A 7894-nucleotide genomic window follows, 5' to 3' on the forward strand; every position below is an offset into this window, starting at 1 on the left:
AATTAAGAGAGCACCGATTCAAAAAGGGTGGGCATCGAATTCGGTGCCCAATTTTTTTATTGAAAATAAAAATGGAGAAATTACATTTTAGTCCGTACACACTTTAAGATATTTACAAGATTAATCTTTAACCTTCAACTATAAATACTCTAAAGTGTGCATGAACTAAAATGCAATTTTTCCATTTTTATTTTTAATAAAAAATTGGGCACCGAATTCGGTGCCCACCCTTTTTGAATCGGTGCTCCCTTAATTGATTTTTCGTAGCCCTCAATTTTGACTTTTCCAACAATCTCCCACTTGAAGACTGATTTTAATCTGTCGTCACACCTCGGTCAATGCAACAGTATTTTTGGTCTTGTTACTCTAGCATGTCAACTGAAGTTGAACACAACTTCAGTTTGTCCGTAGTCACCGTCTTTGTCAACATGTCTGCCAGAAGATGAAAATGGGGAAATTGATCTAGCATGTCAACTGAAGCCGAACACAACTTCAGTTTGTTCGTAGTTACCGTCTTTGTTAACATGTCTGCTACAAGATGAAAATGAAAATGGGGAAATTACTCTAGCATGCCAACTGAAGCTGAACACAACTTCAGTTTGTCCGTAGTTACCGTCTTTTTTAACATATCTGCCGGATTTTGAGCTATAATAATTTTTTATTGAAAATGAAAATAAGGAAATTATATTTTAGTCCTTGCACACTTTAGGGTATTTCTAGTTGATTAGTCCTTAAGATTCAACTATAAATACCCTAAAGTGTGCAGATACTAAAATGCAATTTCCCCATTTTTAATAAAAAAAAATTGGGCACCGAATTCGATGCCCACCCTTTTTGAATCAGTGCTCCATTTATTGATTTTCCTTAGCCCCAAATTTTGACTTTTCCAACAATATCCCACTTGAAGACTGATTTTAATCTGTCTTCACACCTTGATCAATGCAACATCATTTCTGGTCTTGTTACTCTAGCATGCCTACTGAAGCTGAACACAACTTCAGTTTGTCCGTAGTCATCGCCTTTGTTAACAAGTCTGCCAAATTTTGAGCTCTACTAATCTTTTCAAGTTTCAAAATCTCATCTTCTAGAAGATGAAAATGAAAATGGGGAAATTGCTTTAGCATGCTAACTGAAGCTGAACACAACTTTAGCTTGTCCGTAGTCACCGTATTTATAGTTGATTAGTCCTTAACCTTCAACTATAAATACCTTAAAGTGTGTAGGGATTAAAATGCAATTTTTTCATTTTCATTTTTAAAAAAAAATTGGGCATCGAATTCGGTGCCACACTTTTTGAATCGGTGCTCTCTTAATTGATTTTTCTTAGGCCCCAATTTTGACTTTTCCAACAATCTCCCACTTGAAGACTGATTTAATATGTCTTCACACCTCGATCAGTACAACAGTATTTCTGGTCTTGTTACTCTAGCATGCCAACTGAAGCTGAACACAACTTCAGTTTGTCTGTTATCACAGGCTGAGTACATCAACAAAGTACTCTCCAGGTTCAACATGCAAGATGCTAAACCAATAAGAACACCTTTAGGTGTTCATTTTAAACTCTCCAAAGAACAGTCACCAAATATAGAGAAAGAACGTGCACACATGGTGAATGTGTCGTATGCCTCAGCAATTGGAAGTATGATGTATGCCATGGCTTATATTAGACCAGATATTGCTCATGCAGTGGGAGCTGTTAGTGGGTACGTGAATAATCTGGGTAATGTACACTTGAAAACAGTCAAATGGATCCTCAGATATCTGTGGGATACCACAAACAAAGCATTTTGTTTCAAAGGTGGAGATACGATACTGACAGGTTATTTAGATGCTGATTTAGCCAGAAATGTTGACATTAGAAGGAGTACTACATGTATATCTATACTATAGGAGGTACTGCAGTGAGTTGGGTTTCGGCAGACATGTTAACAAAGACGGTGACTATGGACAAACTGAAGTTTTATTCAGCTTCAGTTGCCATGCTACAGCAATTCCCCTATTTTCATTTTCAACTTTTAGAAGATGAGATTTTGAAACTTGAAAAGATTAACAGAGCTCAAAATCCGGCAGACATGTTAACAAATACAGTGACTACGGACAAACTGAAATTGAGTTCAGCTTCAGTTGTCATGCTAGAGTAACAAGATAAGAAATGTTGCTGCATTGATTGAGGTGTGAAGACATATTAAAATTAGTCTTCAAGTGGGAGATTGTTGGAAAAGTCAAAATTGTGGGCTAAGGAAAATCAATTAAGGGAACACCGATTCAAAAAGGGTGGGCATCGAATTCGGTGCCCATTTTTTATTGAAAATAAAAATAGAAAAATTGTATTTTAGTCCCTGTATACTTTATGATATTTATAAGATTAGTCCTTAAGCTTCAACTATAAATACCCTAAAGTATGCATGGACTAAATTGCAATTTTCCCATTTTATTTTTAATAAAAAATTAGGCACCGAATTCGATGCCCACCCTTTTTGAATCGGTTCTCCCTTAAATGATTTTTTTAGCCCCTAATTTTGACTTTTTCAATAATCTCCTACTTGAAGACTGATTTTAATCTGTCTTCACACCTCGATCAATGCAACAACATTTCTGGTCTTGTTACTCTAGCATGCCAACTGAAGCTGAACACAGCTTCAGTTTGTCCGTAGTCACCGTCTTTGTTAACATGTTTTCCAGAAGATGAAAATGGGGAAATTGCTCTAGCATGCTAACTGAAGCTGAACACAACTTTAGTTTGTCCGTAGTCACCATCTTTGTTAACATGTCTATCGGATTTTGAGCTCAAATATTTTTTTATTGAAAATGAAAATAAGGAAATTGTATTTTAGCCTCTGCACACTTTAGGGTATTTGTAGTTGATTAGTCATTAAGCTTCAACTATAAATACCCTAAAGTGTGCAGAGACTAAAATGCAATTTTTACATTTTCATTTTCAATAAAAAAAATTGGGCATTGAATTTGGTGCCCACCCTTTTTGAATCAGTGCTCTCTTAATTGATTTTCCTTAGCCCCCAATTTTAACTTTTCCAACAATCTCCCACTTGAAGACTGGTTTTAATCTGTCTTCACACCTCGATCAATACAATAGTATTTCTGGTCTTGTTACTCTAGCATGCCAACTGAAGCTGAACACAACTTCAGTTTGTCCGTTATCACAGGCTGAGTACATCAACAAAGTACTCTTCAGGTTCAACATGCAAGATGTTAAACCAATAAGTACACCTTTAGGTGTTCATTTTAAACTCTCCAAAGAACAGTCACCAAAGATAGAGGAAGAACGTGCACACATGGTGAAGGTGTCGTGTATCTCAACAATTGAAAGTATGATGTATGCCATGGTTTGTACTAGACCAGATATTTCTAATGCAGTAGGAGTTGTTAGCAGGTAAATGAATAATCCGGGCAATGCACAATGGGAAGCAATCAAATGGATCTTCAGATATCTGCGGGGTACCACAAACAAAACACTTTGTTTCAAATGTAGAGATATGATACTGACAGGCTATGTAGAAGTTGATTTAGCCGGAAATGCTGACATCAGAAGGAGCACTATAGGGTATGTTTATACTCTATGAGGTATTGCAGTGAGTTGGGTTTCGACTGACATGTTAACAAAGACGGTGAATACGGAAAAATTGAAGTTGGATTCAGCTTCAGTTGGCATGCTAGAGCAATTTCCCCATTTTCATTTTCATCTTCTGGAAGATGGGATTTTGAAACTTGAAAAGATTAGTAGAGCTTAAAATCTTACAGACATGTTAACAAAGACGGTGACTACGGACAAACTGAAGTTATGTTTAACTTCAGTTGGAATGCTAGAGTAACAAGATCAGAAATGTTGCTGCATTGATCGAGGTGTGAAGACATTAAAATCAGTCTTCAAGTGGGAGATTGTTGGAAAAAATTGGGGGCTAAGGAAAATCAATTAAGGGAGCACCGATTCAAAGAGGGTGGGCACCGAATTCGGTGCCCAATTTTTTTTATTGAAAATAAAAATAGAGAAATTATATTTTAGTCCCTGCACACTTTAGAGTATTTATAAGATTAGTCCTTAAGCTTTAACGATAAATACCCTAAAGTGTTTAGGGACTAAACTACAATTTCCTCTTTTTTATTTTTAATAAAAAATTAGGCCTCGAATTCGATGCCTACCCTTTTTGAATCAATGTTCCCTTAATTGATTTTCCTTAGCCCTAAATTTTAACTTTTCCAATAATCTCTCACTTGAAGATTGATTTTAAACTGTCTTCACACCTGGATCAATGCAGCAGTATTTCTGGTATTATTACTCTAGCATGTCAACTGAAGCTGAACACAACTTCAGTTTGTTTGTAGTCATTGTCTTTGTTAACATGTCTGCCGGATTTTGAGCTTCACTGATTTTTTTTAAGTTTCAAAATCTCATCTTCCAGAAGAGACCGGATAAAATGATATCGCAATTGTATGTGCTTCATCCTGGAATGAAAAGACGGTTTCTTCGCTAGATGGATAGCGCTTTGACTATCGCAATACAAGACATTGTTTTCTTTTTTCTTGCCTAACTCTTCTTATAAACTTTGGAGCCAAACCATCTCCTTGCTGGCTTGCGTAACAGTGACATATTCTGCTTCAGTTGTGGAGAGAGCAACTATCTTCTGTAGTTGAGAAACCCAACTCACTGCAGTCCTCATAGAGTATAGACATACCATGTAGTGCTCCTTCTGATGTTAACATTTCTGGCTAAATCAACATCTACATAGCCTGTCAGTATCGTATCTCCACCTTTGAAACAAAGTACTTTGTTTATGGTACCCCGCTGATATCTAAGGATCCATTGACTGTTTCCCAGTGTACCTTTCCCGGATTATTCATGTACCTGCTAACATCTCTCACTGCATGAGCAATATCTGGTCTAGTACAAACCATGACATACATCAAACTTCCAATTGTTGAGGCATACGACACCTTTACCATGTGTACACGTTCTTCCTCCGTCTTTGGTGACTGTTCTTTGGAGAGTTTAAAATGAACAACTAAAAGTGTACTTACTGGTTTAGCATCTTGCATGTTGAACCTGAAGAGTACTTTGTTGATGTACTCAGCCTGTGATAACATCAAAGTTCCTGACTTTGTGTCTCTCTTAATCCTTATCCCAAGAATCTGCTTTGCAGCACCCAGGTCTTTAATTGCAAACTGCTTTGACAATTTTTGTTTCATGTTTATAATCTCTTGCATATCTGAGCCTGCAACGAGCATGTCATCAACATACAACAATAAAATAATGAAGTTGTTGTCAAACTTCTTGATGTTGTAGCAATAATCTGCTTGGCATCTGGTAAAATCACTGCTACTCATGAAACTATCGAACTTTTTGTACCACTGTCTAGGAGCTTGTTTTAAACCATACAAGCTCTTCTTCAACCTGTATACCAGGTTTTCTTGTCTACCTTTATGAAGCCTTCTGGTTGCCTCATATAGATTTCTTCATCCAAATCACCATGAAGGAAAGTTGTCTTCACATCTAACTGCTCAAGATGTAGATTATCTACAGCTACAATTTTCAACACCAGTCTGATTGTAGATAGTTTCACGACTGGAGAGAAAATTTCATTGTAGTCAATACCTTCTTTTTGCTGAAAACCTTTGACAACTAATCTTGCTTTGTAGTATTTTCTCCCATCGTACTATTCTTTGATCCTGTAAATCCACTTATTATCGAGCACTTTCTTGTCTGGTGGTAATTCAGCTAATTCCCACGTCTGATTTGACATAAACGAGTCCATCTCATCTTTCATGGAAGACTCTCACTCGACTGAATCCTCCACATGTATTGCTTCATCATAGCACTCTGGTTCACCATTATCAGTCAGAAACAAGTAGTGCAAAGAAGGCAAATAACGCTGGGTTGGTTTAAGAATTCTGGAGGAGCGTTTTTGTTCTGGTGTGCCTGGTTCTTCTTGAACTGCTTCAGGACTGATCTGAACACTATTTCCATAAATCTCCTCAAACTCAGCAAATTCCTTTGTTTCAACTTCGGTATTGGAGCTACTTAATTCTATGGTTGACCTGTCTTTGTACATCACATTCTTATTGAAAATGACATCTCTTCTTCTGATGATCTTTCAATTTTCATAGACTCAAAACCGGTAATCGAACTCATCACCACCATAACCAACAAAGATACATTTGTTGGACTTAGCATCAAATTTACTTCTTTCAGCAAAATTTATGTATACATAAGAATTACAACAAAACACTTTTAAGTGTGAAAGGTTTATTTCTTTTCTGCTCCGAAATTCCTCTGGTATTCCGCCATCCAAGGGAACAGAGGGCCCATAATTGATCAGGTAAGCTACAGTATTGATAGCTTCAGCCCATAGCAATTTGGGCAATATGGCATGTATCCTCATGCTTCTGGCACGTTCATTCAGAGTTTTGTTCATGCGCTCTACTACGTCATTTTGTTGCGGTATCATGGGAACTGTTGTCTCCATCTTGATCTCATTGTTTGCACAAAAATCTCTGAATCTACTATTTTTGTACTCTCCTGCATTATCAGACCTCAACCGCTTGAATTTTAAACCATACTTATTTTTCACCACGACCTTCCATTTTCTGAATGTATCAAAGACTTCTGATTTCTTCTTCAGAAAATAAACTCACACCTTCCTTATAGAATCATCGATGAAGGTGACATAATATAGTGAGCCTGCAAGAGATGGAACTGGAGATGGTCCTCATACATCAGTATGAACTAACTCTAACTTTTCAGTATTGAGTGTCTTGCCAATCTTTGCAAAATTGACTTTCTTTTGTTTGCCAAAGATGTAATCCTCATATAGTCGGACATCTACATTCTTTAGGGGGCGTTTGGATGGGGGAATGTGGGATTCCCATGGGAATGGAATCAACATTCCCCCATTTTGTTAGCCCGAGAATCCCATTCCCGGTAATGTAAGATTACCAAGAGTGGATTTTTTGGGGGTATATTACCGAGAATGTCATTACCTCCATTTCCTTAGGTATTGTTGGATTACCGACGTTTTGGACTAAAATACCCTTAATTTTTTCAAAAATATTATTTTTCTATCATTGAATAATAAAAATTCTACAAATGTTAAATTACAAATTTATCCTTAAACTATGTTAGATTTACAAAAAAATATATAATTAAAATTTTATATGAAGTTCAGGGGTTAAAATAAAATTTTACCATTTCATTAAACCTTTTTATATTTTCAAATTTGTATAAAAATTATATAAATTTTATTATTTAAATTTTTTAAAGAAAATATATAAATATTTTCCAACTTGTTAAAAAACAAATATATAATAAGGACAATTTGGTTAAATATACATTCCAATAATCTTTTATTCCTTTAACCAAACACGGTAATCTTACATTCCTGCTAAGCCAACGAAACACAAAATACAACATTCTCAGTAATCCTATTCCCTGGTAATCTTACATTCTCACTGGTAATCTTACATTCCGTGAACCAAATACACCCTTAGATCTAACAGCTTCCCTTTTGACAAAAGTGTCTTCATCCCTTTTTCGCTCATATGGCCAAGCCTTTGGTGCCATATGTTTGATTTTCCATCAGCATCTGTTACTGCAATGATTTTCTCTAAATTTGAGGTTACATAGAGAGTATCAATTTTCATACCACGAGCTATGACGAGTGCTCATTTGGTAATCTTCCATTCACAGCCTGAAAATGTTGTACTATATCCTTCTCCATCAAGTTGTCCTACAGAAATCAAATTTATTTTGAGGCCAGAAATATGTCTCACTCCTTTCAGCTGCCAGGTGGTCTAGTTTGGCAACTTTAATCGGATGTCTCCTTTTCCGACGATCTTCAAGGTTTCATCATCAGCTAGATGAACCTTCCCAAAATCACCACTG

The sequence above is a fragment of the Hibiscus syriacus genome, unplaced genomic scaffold (assembly GCF_006381635.1).
Source record: "Hibiscus syriacus cultivar Baekdansim isolate YM2019G1 unplaced genomic scaffold, ASM638163v2 tig00000773_pilon, whole genome shotgun sequence".
Classification (NCBI taxonomy): Eukaryota; Viridiplantae; Streptophyta; class Magnoliopsida; order Malvales; family Malvaceae; genus Hibiscus; species Hibiscus syriacus.